The following is a 14,207-nucleotide window of genomic DNA, read 5'->3' as shown; positions in this document are numbered from 1 at the left end:
TGCACTTTGTAAATACAAATGCTCTGGAACAGTTACTCTGCACACTCATAAGTGCCTCAAATGCCCTTGAACTAGAACTCACCAACATGGAAGATTGCTGCACCACCCCAGACTCTCACTGGTAATGTCTGACCATAAATCAGTCCTGTTCAATGTAACAACCTTACCAGACCCACCCCCACCCCCCAGCATCATAAAGGTGGAAAAATCTCTGCAAAGCAAACTATAGCCACCTAAGTGATGCCATATATAGTTTCAGACCTACTGCCACCACTGACAGTACAGACTCATATATGGAGGTGTACACAAATGGACTGCATAGACTTAGCTGTACCAGAATAGATCAAAACTTACTCATGGAAAAAAGCCACCATGGTGAACATGTAGCATAAATAGATCATACAACAAGAGAAAGTAATGGATTTCCAGAAAGAACAGGCAATAGCCTCAGCAAAAGAACATCATCCATAGCTTGGATAAGCAAAGTAGACATCTTGTAAAGTCCTCTCAAGTTAATTATGAAACTAAATCAGCATCCATAGCTAAGGATAATCACAAGGTATTCTTTAGCTATGTCTGTAATGTAAAACATAAGGCCTGGTACTACTCCAAATTCAGAGTGGATGGTACCATTCATACTGAACCTGAGGACATAGCCAAGCTGTTAGTACACAGGTTTGGCAATAATTTGACATCCCTGTCTCCACCAATTGTGCCCTGCAGCATACTTGTCAACAGTTCTCTACATATTATCTCCAAATAACTGGTCCTAACTACAGTCGTCAGTGCCAAAAATACAGCCCCTATGGGACCAGATAACATCCCAGGTTGCTCACTAAACAGTCTAAAGCAAGAGTTAGCAGACCACTGGGTACTCTCCTCAACCAGACTAAGTACTGTTTTTTTCCTGGTGGACAGAAAAAATAGTAACCATAACACCCTTGAACAGAAGGGGTCCCTCAACCAACTCAAAAAAGTATACACCTATAAGTCTGACTAGAATTTTCTGTAAGGCCATGGAGAGAATCATCTTGGGACTTATCAATAAGGACATTGGTGACCTTCAAACTCTTTACCCAACCTACCTTGGGTTTGGCAAGGACAGATCACACCTGTTAAAACTAGTGGATTTCTTCAGTAGCTCTGGATTAAGGCAAATCATTACATACTGCCTATCTGGACTTCTCAAGGGCTTTGACACAATCCCCAATGAGGCATCATTGTAGAACTCACTCAACTGGGGATTAATACATGCACCATTAGATGGGTAGCTAACTGGCTCACCAACAGAATGCATACAGTCATAGCTGGAGATTCCACCTCTACCAGGAAACCTGTTACCAATGGTGTCCCATGAGGCCTGTGCTGGGCCCCCTACTGTTTGGAATGTATTCCTCAGAAAATCAGGGGAATAAAGATGGCCTGTGGCTCCACAAGTCCACTTATGACAACAAACTGCGTGCAATCAATCAATGAATCCCCAAACAATGTCAACATACTACAAAATGTGCTTGCATGCATAAATGATTGTGGCTATAGTCACAGACTTAATGTTAATCCAAATTAATGCACTAATATCCCTTTCAGTAAAGGAGAAGTCTGTACAAACTGCACTATAAATGCCCTCCCTATTTTCTAACAAAATGGTGAGAGAGTTGGGAATGCAGGTTGATGGCAACCCCACTTTTGATCATCAAGTGTCCACAGTGGTAATAAACATCTATTACATTGCACACTTCATAAGTGAGCATCCAAGATTAAGGATGTTATCACTTCACTGTACTGGTCACTCATCAGACCAATAAAAGAGTACAATGCTCCCTTTTGCATGTACATCATCAAACACCTGCAGCAGCTGGAGAGACTTCAGAGGTTTCTCACTAAGATCCAGGGCCTTCAAAGCATGACCTACATGGAAAGACTGAAACCCTGTCACTATACTGTGTATTCTACAGGCTGCTGAGAGGATACTTGTTGCTGGCCTACAGAGCAGTCTCAAACCCTGCCTTAAAGAAAATACTACACCTCCCCAAATCACATGGGACAAGACACACTGACTCTAGGGACCTTAACCTAGCCTGTGACATCAGCAGAACATGCTGGAGATAAAGATATGTCTCATAGAGATTGCCACTCCTATAGAACAAACTCCGAATTCACGTGAAACTGAGCTCTTCAATGGCCCTATTTAAGGGTAACTGGGACAATTGCATGGGAAATCATAGATTTACTCAGGGGCTTTCACCCATGTCATACTTAGACATGGTCAACCAGTGCTGATCAAATCTTTGCAAATATGGACTACATATCTTGGTCTATAAGGGAACAATGGTAAACTTGGGTAGGTTTAATAAGGCCTTAGGGCCATTAGTGTAGCAACCTCCTATGAACCTATAAACCTAGAGCATTATGGTAGAAGTTGTGCATGAACCTATGTAGGCCTGCCAACATCTTGTCACAAACATGGGCTGCTGACGTAATGTACTATACATTCTGCTGCAGTCTTGCAAAACTCAAACCTGTGCTGTGGCGCTTGTGTTAAGTACTCTGTTCTGTAGTCATCTGTGTACTTGGGGGTTCTATTATCAGTGTAGTCAACTGTGTGTGTGTGTGTGTGTGTGTGTGTGTGTGTGTGTGTGTGTGTGTGTGTGTGTGTGAGTTGAGTGTGTGTGTGCGTGTGTGTGCGTGTGTGTGCGTGTGTGTGCGTGTGTGTGTGTGAGTGTGTGTGAGTGTGTGTGTATGTGTGTTTGTGCTTTTGCTTGACATTAGAAAGCCTTTTACAGCAGCATGTGGAATATTGTTATTACCATATTCTCAACAGACACTGCTGATGTCATCAGCTATATCAGATGTCTGGATATGTGGTCATCATACCAGGGCATGGTCAGACACTGGTCTGGAGGCCAGGCAGGTATCACCTCATCCTATATCAGACAGATACTGACATGGTTTTAATCTATACACATACATCATGGCATGATCTGCAGGCCCTGTATTACCATCCTGAGAAAGCCGTGTGCTCTCTCCAGCTGTCTGTAGAGGTACATGCAAAATAAATCATTATACTGTATTACTGTTTTGATGAGGTTTGACTCCAGTGCTTACACACAATACCAAGATCTGATTATGATGGTGTGACTTTGATTTACACCATACATTTGTCTTGGAAGATTATTAAAGAGAGAAGTTAGAAAGTAATGATACACGTTGCAGTTCTGACATCAACAGCCTTACCAGAGCTTTCACTATAATGTTGTGAATGTCTGATATGATCAACTGTGTAACTTTCAAAGGCAATATAAATCAAAGCTACAATAACAAGTTCAACAACACAAATGCAGATATAAGCATTAAGCTAGCTATGCTCCCTGAGCATCAGACTTAGCTTTTGCATCCCCTGAATCCAAAAGATGGAAAACAAGGATATGGCACAGTTATCATCACTTATACCGGATGTTGTGTGTGTGTGTGTGTGTGTGTGTGTGTGTGGGGGGGGGGTCAGGAAGTCTAGGCTGACACAGAAGGTCAGTGTCTGTGTGTGTGTGTGTGTGTGTGTGTGTGTGTGTGTGTGTGTGTGTGTGTGTGTGTGTGTGTGTGTGTGTGTGTGTGTATGTGTGTGTGTGTGAATAGGAAGGAGAAGAAGGCAGACACTGGAAAAAAACAGCAAATGGCCAGTGAGACAAACTGAGTAAATGTGTGTGTGTCTGTAGGGGCCCTCCAGATGAAACTAGTGTGTGAATATTTGCATGAACACAGCCAAGCTCTGTTCCAACTATACATCTTGGTCTGTTGGAGAGGTGTGAGCCATGCATGGTAGAGGTGGCAGTTCATCATTCTCATCCCGGATGATGAGATCTGGCTGTGCCAGAAATTACACTGACATGTCCACGCCCACAGTCAGTTGCAGTGCTACTACCTGAACTTGAATAATGTCTGCTGCGTGAGCTTCCTACAAGGGGACACCCAGGACCATTACCACATGTCCTGCCCACATCTGGGTGTTGACAGCAGACTCACTGATGGAGCAGTGGAACTACTACCACTATGGGAGCATGATCAGGCACTGCCACGGTGGCTAACAGCAGGTGATGTGGCTGACCTATGCACATTCATCCAATGCAATGACTTGGCAACATGGTGGAGGCAGTCATGCATGTCAGACTGTTCCACATCCAGAACTCTGAACATTTGTCTGGAACACTTATGGGAATGTGCCTGTGCCTCTATGATGATCATAAGCATACGTTGAGTGGCACAGGAGGTGACCCCTGCACCAGGTGGAGGAAGGACAGCAGGCCCTCTCCCAGCACCCCTATAAATCCTCCTGTATGGCACCTTGCCCACACTTTGGGTACAGACAGAGTTAACAGGCAATAGCCGCAGTAAACACACTTCCCTGATCAATGTCCTCACCCTCCACCTGTCCAATATTGTGACCTCAGTGGACTGGGTTTGTTGTAAGCCTACTGGCTGTGTCTGATGGAAATGCAGGGGATGGCTGTATTTCATCCTCTGTGTCACATTTCATCTTTGCACCCTCCATCTGTGCCTCACTTTGGCCACCATCATCATCAGACTCAGAAGATTCAGTGACATTGGGTGGCACAGGGCCCACACTCCCACTCTCATGATCACCTGTGATAAAAAGCATGAAACACAAGAATACATTAACACCTGCTCTACTACTGTGCAATTTATGCTAGCAAACTAACATTGCAGCTACTATTACAGAAAGTACAGCAATACAAACAACAGGCCTCAGATCAAAATCACAAAGTACAGTATTTCTTTCAATTGCTCAGCATTGCTGACATAAAAAAAATGGCTTTCCATCTGCAAAAGACATACTGCACTGTACTCCAGATGGTCCTGGAATAACTTAAGCAAGAGATAAGGGCAAAATCATCACAATTAAGAGTAATACAGGGGTAATACATTTACCTCTGCATATGTTCATTAAATGTACTTTGAACAAGAACATGGCTGACAACTCCAAAGTAAGCTTATAACTGTCACAATCTTCAATTCCCACTCTAAACAAGACATGTTGCTACAGAATTCATTTATTCATTTCAATTATTTTACTGGACCACAGTATTCAATTGCTAAGGTATCAAAGCTTATCTGGAAGTACCTCCTGAGATGTGCTTACTATCTCGGAAGATGTTGCGCCCACTTCCAGGACATGGTTTACTACACTCTCCTGGGATCTATCTGGATCTGTCAGTTTGGCCAGGAACTCTTCTTTGGGGTTAGTGCTGGTTTCCTAGCAGGCCCTACGCTGTTAACCATTTGGTCACGGATGACTGTACCTGCTCACCTCCTTGCAGATGTTATCATGTCAGTGGCCTTGTGGCGCAGCTGTTCCTATGTTCTGCCATGGCCACCTACGGCATTGATATCATGAGCAATCTGCTGCTATATTTGCATCCTATGGGCCATATCTCCCCATCACCTTTCCAGGAGAAAAGCAACATGTTGACAAAAATCCATCAACTATGACTTGATTTTCAGTATCAGTGAAGGGGCGTCTCCCTAGGTTGACATGCCTGAGTGACATACTTGTAGATGTTCTGAAAGACAATACAGGTATAATATACATAAGTTTCACATAACTACGAAATAATTGTTTCCAGAAAAAACAGAAAAGGTAGCCAGTCAGTATTACCCACTGGAGAAACATAAAGCAGTCCAGGGATGTGAAACAGTAACAGCAGGCAGGATGAAAAACTAGAAGAGTAAGAAGAACAGCCTATCCTTGTTTCTGCCAGAACAATGAAGTCACCTTTGCCACTCACCGAAGGACATACCATTCTTATCTGTGCCATAACAGTAACTCATTCTTGCCCCCCCCTAAAAAAAGAACAGGCAAATGACCCATTTTGCTAACAAAATGTCTTTGAAATGGTAAAAGTGCTATCAAAGGACCTGTCCCTGACACATTTGTACGTATTTTTCACACAGCATTCCTTTTTCATGTATTGTCAAATGTGTACCTCTGAAATGGCTTGACAGACAGGCCCACGCCATCAGTACACTTCTAACTAATGCATACAGATAAAAGTGTAAAATCCTTCACTTTACACTTTTCTTAAATACCTTCCAGCATATCCAGTATGTAGGTGGCAAGAGGTGATCATACCAACTGAGCTTTAGTACTCCCCTGTACAGATTTATCCTGAAGAAAAAGCATTTTTGCATTCTTCCAAACATATACAACTCTGCTCAACATAATTTTCGATGGTTACACTTTTGGCTTTTTATAATAGAGTAGATTATTAATGGATTGCACCTGTCTTTGTCTGTGTTTCAAAGATGCAAATTACAGCATAAGCAGCTGAATTGCACGCTAATCAACCAATCCAACACAACGGAGATATTCAACAAGTTATAAAGCATCCACGTAGACTCCATGCTGGTTCTTCCTGCAGATGTCAAAATGTTTGGAGTAAAGACATGGAAAGTTAGACAGACAGAATGGTATGGCCTGCTACTGATTTAATCCATTTGTATAGGAAGGAAAAGAGTTGTCAGGCCACATTTAACTTATCACAACCTACATGACATGGAAATTGTAGAGTGCTATAGGGTGGACAGGGACATAGTACAGGAGCTCGCAACATCTGACACCCTCAACTCAGAGCCACAGCCAACTGAGAGGAACCCATTCAGTGGAGACTAAGCTATGTGTAGCCCTTAGAATATTATCTACAGGTACCTTTCAGAGACTAAGAGGGGACATGCTAAGGGTGTTTACAGGCATCAGCATCTGGAATCCTCCACTAGTTCCCAGATGCTGTGCTCCAACATGCTAGTGAGCACATATATTTTCCCTGTAGTTCTGATGAGAGGGCCATAAAAATGCAACAGTTGTAGCAGGTCGCACACTACCCCAGAGTGCTGGGTGCCATAGATTGCAATCATGTAGAAATGAAGGAACCAACTGGGGAATAGTGTAGGCTCTACATTAACAGAAATAGCTATCACTCTATCAGTTGCCAAGCCGTGTGTAATACCAAGACAATCATCTTGAATGTGTATGCTGGCAACCCTGGCAGTTACCATGACTCACATATCTGGCACACCTCCTAACTGTACCAGATGTTTGCTAGGGGGTATATCTCACAGGGCCATCTACTAGGGGTTGCAGGCTATGCACTGTAACAGTGGCTGTTGACACCCCTCAGAAATGCATACACACCCATGGAAGAATGCCATAATGATGCAAATGCTCAAACCAGAAATGTCATAGAGTGTGTGTTTTGCCTGCTGAAGTGATAGTTCCAGAGCCTAGATACATCTAGGGGAGCCCTGCAGTGCAATCCGCAAACATATACAGAAATCTTCACAGTATGTGCTACGCAACATAATCCTGAATGAACAGCTGCAGCAGGATCAGCAAGGGGAAGGGGCACACATCCCACCACCACCAATGCAAAGTCCCCACAACCACAGCCAGATGAGGAGTCAGAGGGGGAACCCTTAACTGCTGTGGGTGTAGGCAGACATAGGCATGCTCAATATGCTCTTGCATTGGCTAAGAGACAACACATAGCACACTTACTCACCACCTGGCACAAAAATCTTCCTCCTATTCACATACATATAGTAACATGGGTGCCAGGCAACTCACATAACCTTTACCTTCCCATGTATTGTCTGTGTAATGCTTGCATCAGATAGAGTCAGCCCTGGACTAACACTGTAGTAACTGCTGCATTTACAAGGTCAGTCCTGAACCTGGAGTGAGTTGTTTAATAATATTATGGCATAACCTTTTATTTCATCAGTTGTTACAGTAAGCAAGTACAAGGTGGGAGATTTGTACAAACATTACCATAACATGAGACAGCAGAGACGTATTTGACTTATATGTGTCCATTAGTAAGTAGTAGGCCTCAAGCATCAAAGATTCACACAGTCATTCCTCTCAAAAGTACTGATGATCACTGCATGCTCTCAGTTTAGCACCATGCATTTGTAATAGAAAATCATTGGAAGAGAGAAGTTAGAAAGTAATGATACACATTGCAGTTTCTGACTTCACAACCCTCACATGATCAAACAACAGGTAGGATGCAAAACAAGGAGAGTAACGAGAGCAACATGTCCTTGTTAGTGCCATAACAGCATCACCTTTGCTTGCCCCAAAACAGTCTGTGCTTATATGTACCACAACAATAATTAAGATTTGTTCCCCCTTCTCAACAGAACAGTTGTAGCCTTGTGTGTGCCATAAAAGTTACTCACTTTTGCCCCTGCCTGACAAAAGAACCATCTATGCTTGTTTGTACTATCCAGCCTAGCCTTCAGTTGTTGGCAAATGCATATCATATTATTGCCAGATAATATCTCCACATATTTTAAGGCCAATGAAATAGCATGGCTTACAGACTGCATCTCTGAGTACTGGGCTGAAAACTGATGAATGACAAGGAAACGCAGAAATGTAAACCAGAACTGTAAATATGCAAGTGATAATCATAACAGGTTGTGTGCTCACTGTGCACTTATGTCAAAATATAATAATAATACATGTGGGAAAATAACAGTTCTATGGTTTGATATCAGTGTAAATTCTGTTGTAGTTGGTTATGTGAAGAATGACATCAGTTCTTTGGTGCAAAACTGTTTGTGTAGCAAAGGGGATAAGGTACCCATCCCATTTTCTGAAGGTGCATTGGAGTGAGAGTTGAAATACAGACCTTTGGTAGACATATCTTATGTTTACTAACATGTTCTACTGTCTACATGTCATAGATTGCTTTTCCTCATTTTAAATATTTCTCCTTTTTTTCTTTTTCTTTTCTTTTATAATGAATAATACTACAAACCCGACAGAGAAAACATAATTTGCAACAAATGAAGGTGAGGTTGAAGGTTAATGAAACAGAAGTTTATTGTGCACTGATTTCTTGCATTTCCATATTTGACAGACCTAAAAGTAACACTATGTAAGTCTAACTTGAAATACCCTACTGATGTAAGCAATCACAGTTGCTGTCCCTGTAATATGACACACCCACCTGATGTAAGTAATCACAGTTGCTGTCCCTGTAATATGACACACCCACCTGATGTAAGCAATCACAGTTGCCAAGTTGCATCCCAACAACACAAAACAACACAAACACCAAGGCAGTGCTTACACGATGTGAACATCCCTACAGTGATCCATCTTCTTGGGATTCAGCAAGTCTAATGAGTACAAACCTCATTTGCATCTTCACCATGTTGAAATCCCTGAATCTACATGAAAATTTAGATGAAAAGGCAACTGTGTAGCTAGGAAAACTGAAGGGTAGTGGAATGTTGAACACAGAATGGATATTACATTTGCTGCAAACATCTGGTTCCATCATTTTTCTAAGTTTGTAAGAACAATGATTTAAACAGTGACACTATTTCTGGCCCGTTTTCTCCTGTTATTTATGCCTTTGTCTGGATGTCTTGCTCTAAGAGGTTGAGAAATCTGCATGACTTACTATGTGTACTTTTCCTTGGAGGACTGCATTCTGCAAACCCAGTGTTCAAAACCTTCTCTAAGTTTCTAGTAGCAATATTTTAAAAGTGTCCATATTTCTGTACTGTTTCCCACCCCATTATTGATGGTTTTCTCCAGATTTCTTAGTCTAAGATGTTGAGAGGTATGTACTGTAGTGCAGTTTCATGCATACCTCTCAACTGTCCAGATAGATTTTTGCCTCATGTTTGTGGTCTGTTCCTCATAAAATTTGTAATTTTCTGGCATATCATTGGGATAATCTGAGGATAAAATCACTAAATAATGACATACATGTCAGTTTCAGACTTCAAATACACAAACCCTGTTCTAGCAGCTTTCTAATATAATTATGAGTCATATTTAAGAATTGTCCCTATTTTGTGTGTTTAACCCCCCCCCCATTTTGTCAGGCTTTGTCCAGGAGATGTACCCCTAAGAAGTTTAGAGGCATGGTTCTGTGGCTATATTCGAAAAGTTTTTGAATACAGGCAGAACAGCAGCACAGGGCCTACACGGTTGCTTCCTACCATGTTGAATCATTCCAGCCTCTTTAACTACTTCATTTGCATGCCATGGTGTTTACATGGTGTCGGTGGGAGTGTGTGCCTATACACTCTGCTTAATAAATTAAAATTTTCCCACTCCCATGTCCACATCGACATGGGAACAAAGAAAGTGTTACCTTTATTGAATCTCCCCCAATATATTCTCAATGAAGACAGCAAAAACAACAAACTAGGTAAAATATGAACTGATTTCAGCTACAAAAGCCTTCTTTATTGACTTAAAATGCATTGCATCATCTACAGCACCAAACAAATTCCAAGCACAGTTGGGAGTACTGTGTGCCACTTCAGGATATAAATGCATTATAACTAGTTTATTCAGTCTAATAATTATAGATATAGTTAACATTTAGTAAAGCAAAATTCCTTATAACATTTCTGACCTGTAAAGGAGATCCCTCCTAAGGTTAAAACAATATTTAAATGCATGTATGACGCAGTGGTGCTGAGGTTTGTATTGTCACCTCACAGCAAGAGGTTCTGTGATTCGATTCTCAGCTGGGTAACCTTCTGTGTGGAGTCTACATGTCCTCCTTGCATTTATGTGGGTTTCCTCTGGGTGCTCTGTTTTCTTCCCACATAACAAAGACAGGCGTCTGGAGCATTTCTCCATGGGCCTCCGCCGAAAATTGATTCGCTCCAAGTCAGACTTTCCCAGTAAACTAAGTGTTAAATAAATTAATAAATGACATTTATGTTGTATTTATGCAACATCACCCTGAAGATTCAAAGTTAGATAAGAATATATACATCCTGCTTGTTAAACAACATTTTGAAACAATACTACCAGAAAATAAATGTTTACATACGTACGTCCATGCAAAGAGTTATATAATGCCACAAATCTTTCTCAGCATGTAAGCACTCAAATTGGTATGGATATAGTAACAGCTAAGTAGAAATTATCTACATTTTATGATCCATCATTGGCTTTAAATATTATGTATTGTCTAGTTTGCCAAACAAATTCAAAACACAAGCTATACTGCAAAATATTTTGAAAATATAATTTAGTGCATTCCATAATTATTATAATTAATGAAATGGTTAGGATTTATTTATATCATGAAGGGGCAAACACAATGCTGACAATACTATACATTATGGTTTGAGTTTTGAATGTGTTTGGCACATTAGATGATGCAAAATATTTAAAGTTAATAAATGTGGTTGGTACAGATCTGCTGAAGATGTCATCTTGTAGCTGAAATGGGTTTAGATCCTTCCTAATTTGCTGCTGTTGCTGTCTGTACCATATATATATATATATATATATATATATATATATATATATATATGTTTGTGTGTGTGTGTGTGTGTGTGTGTGTATATATGTATATATATATATGTATATATATATATATATATATATATATATATATATATATATATATATATATATATATATACATTTATATGGTTTACTAGCAATTCAATTAACCATATCACACAACAGCAAATAGCGGTTATGTTGAACCACAAATCAAAAGGACGAATGGAAATAAAGTTAAAGTGTGGTGACTGTAAATGTCAACTTCGACATTTTTGAAGAGTCACCACACTTCTGGGAACAACATTACTGTGCAATGCACAGTAAATAACATATTTGCAGGGGGGCAAGCCCCCCACACCCCCTGCTATTTTAATATACAAACTCCAAGATCACATTATAGTGAGGGAAAGGGTACATTTCCCAATCCCCACTATAGTGTGATCTGTACCACAATTTCAAACCTTACAACAGTGAATTCTGTATGCATTCACTATTGTACGGTTCAACATTGTGGTATTCATGTTTACATACTGTGAATCGACATTTTCGCACAAATAAAAATTGCACAAGTTGTGATTGACAAAATGATAGTAAACTTATTATATATATATATATATATATATATATAAATATAGATAGATATAGATATATACATATTTACATATAGAAAGATAGATACATATTTATAAGCAGTAAATTCATCTTTCAAAACAGAAATTTGGAGCTTCTGAGGTAAACCTCCCACTGATGGCTAACAGATGTTTTTTTTTGGGGGGAGGACTGGATTCAATACAGCCAATGTTATGTTTAAGCTGTGTATATTTAATGCCAAAAGAAGCACATGGTAGCACATTGTTTTGTATTCATTAAACGGCTCTATACATTGTGTAGAGATGTGCAAATATGGTCAACATTGTCACATGATAATTACTGCTTAAACAGCTGATTTGTATGCTAATCAACCAATCCATGTTGGAGGAGCTAATCAACAAGCTATAAAGTAGTTGTGTAGACTCAGTGCAGGTTTTGCCTGCAAATTCCAAAGTCTATTGGTATACAGCCATGGAAACTACTCTACATGGAAACAATGCCAGGGGCTGCTGTTGCTCTTGTATGTGTATGTGCAACAGGTCCAAGTCTGTGCTGCTACTGCTGCTAATAGACCTCAGCCAAGGAGGAGAAGGATATTTAGGCCCTGATTGACCTTTCATGGTCTACATGAGGTGGAAATTGAAGAGCACTACAGGGTGGATAGAGACACATTACAGGAACTGTGCAACTTCTGTAGTCCTCAACTGAGAGCAAGGGCAAACCAAGGGGAACCAATACCTGTGGTGACTAATGTATGTGTAACACATTATTAGCTACAGGAACCTTCTAGAGACCAGCAGGGGATATGCTGGGGGTGTCACAGGCATCAGAAGCCAGGATCCTACATCAATTCCTGAATACTATGCTACAGCATGCCAGTGACTACATACATTTTCCCCATACACTCAAGGACAGAGCTACAACTATACAGGATTTCTACCCTGTAGCATGCTTCCCTGAATTCTTGGGAACCATAGACTGATGCGCATTTAAATAAAAGCATCACCTGGAGAACAGGGTAGGGTGCCCCCCACACCCCCCCAACTATATATACCAGCTCCAGGGTCGCACGACATTGGGGAGAGGGACAAATCCCAGTTTTATGCCTTGAATACCGTTTTTCGATCAAGTGAACTTTCGATCAAATGGGTTTAGGTCAAATGGTCTTTTGATAAAATGAATTAGACCCATATACATATATATCTATATATATATATATATATATATATATAGATATATATAAAAACATATATACTTTTATATATCGATATATATATATATATATATATATATATATATATATATATATATATATATATATATATATACACACACACACACACACACACACACACACACACACACACACACATATATATATATATATACATATATATATATATATATATATATATATATATATATATATATATAGATAGGACTGTTGAACGAAAGTTCAACAGTTCGAATCCACTATCACCGAACACACTTTTTAATGAAAGCATTTTCACCAAAAAAGTGCTTTCGCTAAAGTAATTAAATATACTTTTATGCAGGGGGAGCAAGCCCTCCTACGTCCCCCACCCCCCTACTTTAATATTCTCACTCTGTGATTGCACTGCAGTGGGGAAAAGGGAATTTTCCCTTTTCTGCACCATAGTTCGACCAGCACAACAGGCATACTTATGCGAAAATGCTGCTTCGGTGAAAAGCATTTTCACGTAAGTATGCCCACCAATTCACGATTCGATAAAAAATGCATTTGTTTTTTTTTTTGTTTGTTTTTTTTTTATAATAAGCTACCTGTTACTTTTTTATAGTTTAGATACAGGCCACTGAGCATGGTGGGGATGTAAATGAGGCGTGAGCTCATTAGGACTGCTGAATCCCAAATGTCTGACTTTGTGTAGCAGGTATAAATGTAGTATCGGCCCTACCTCAGTGTTAATTGCTAAAGGATTGCAACTGTGAATGATTAGTGTGAGGGAGAAGCAAGACACAACAGCAATTCAACCTACCTTACCTGCAGTGGGTGTGTCACCCAGGATACACTTCCAAAGTGTATAAGTAACTGTAGAAAGCTTATAAATGGAGATGAATATCACATATTTCTCAATATGGTTCACTAATTACCAAACTCTACTCCCTTTGCTGAAAACTGTATTTACTGTCATGCAATTTTATCATACATTTTAATGATAATCATACAAAATGCCCCATAGACTGCATGATTGAGAGTACAGCACAGATAAGAGAAGAATGAACACAATGC

The 14,207-nt window shown here is 40.1% G+C and overlaps 1 long non-coding RNA gene across 1 annotated transcript in view; it reads left to right on the top strand.

Moving 5' to 3' along the window:
• LOC122807982 overlaps window positions 1-14,207 on the top strand; it is a 194,896-nt gene that overhangs the window by 162,702 nt on the left and 17,987 nt on the right. The window lies entirely within an intron of this gene.

The sequence above is a fragment of the Protopterus annectens genome, chromosome 8.part0 (assembly GCF_019279795.1).
Source record: "Protopterus annectens isolate FY-2018-M chromosome 8.part0, PAN1.0, whole genome shotgun sequence".
Taxonomy (NCBI): Eukaryota; Metazoa; Chordata; order Ceratodontiformes; family Protopteridae; genus Protopterus; species Protopterus annectens.
This window is presented reverse-complemented; position numbering and strand designations above follow the sequence as displayed.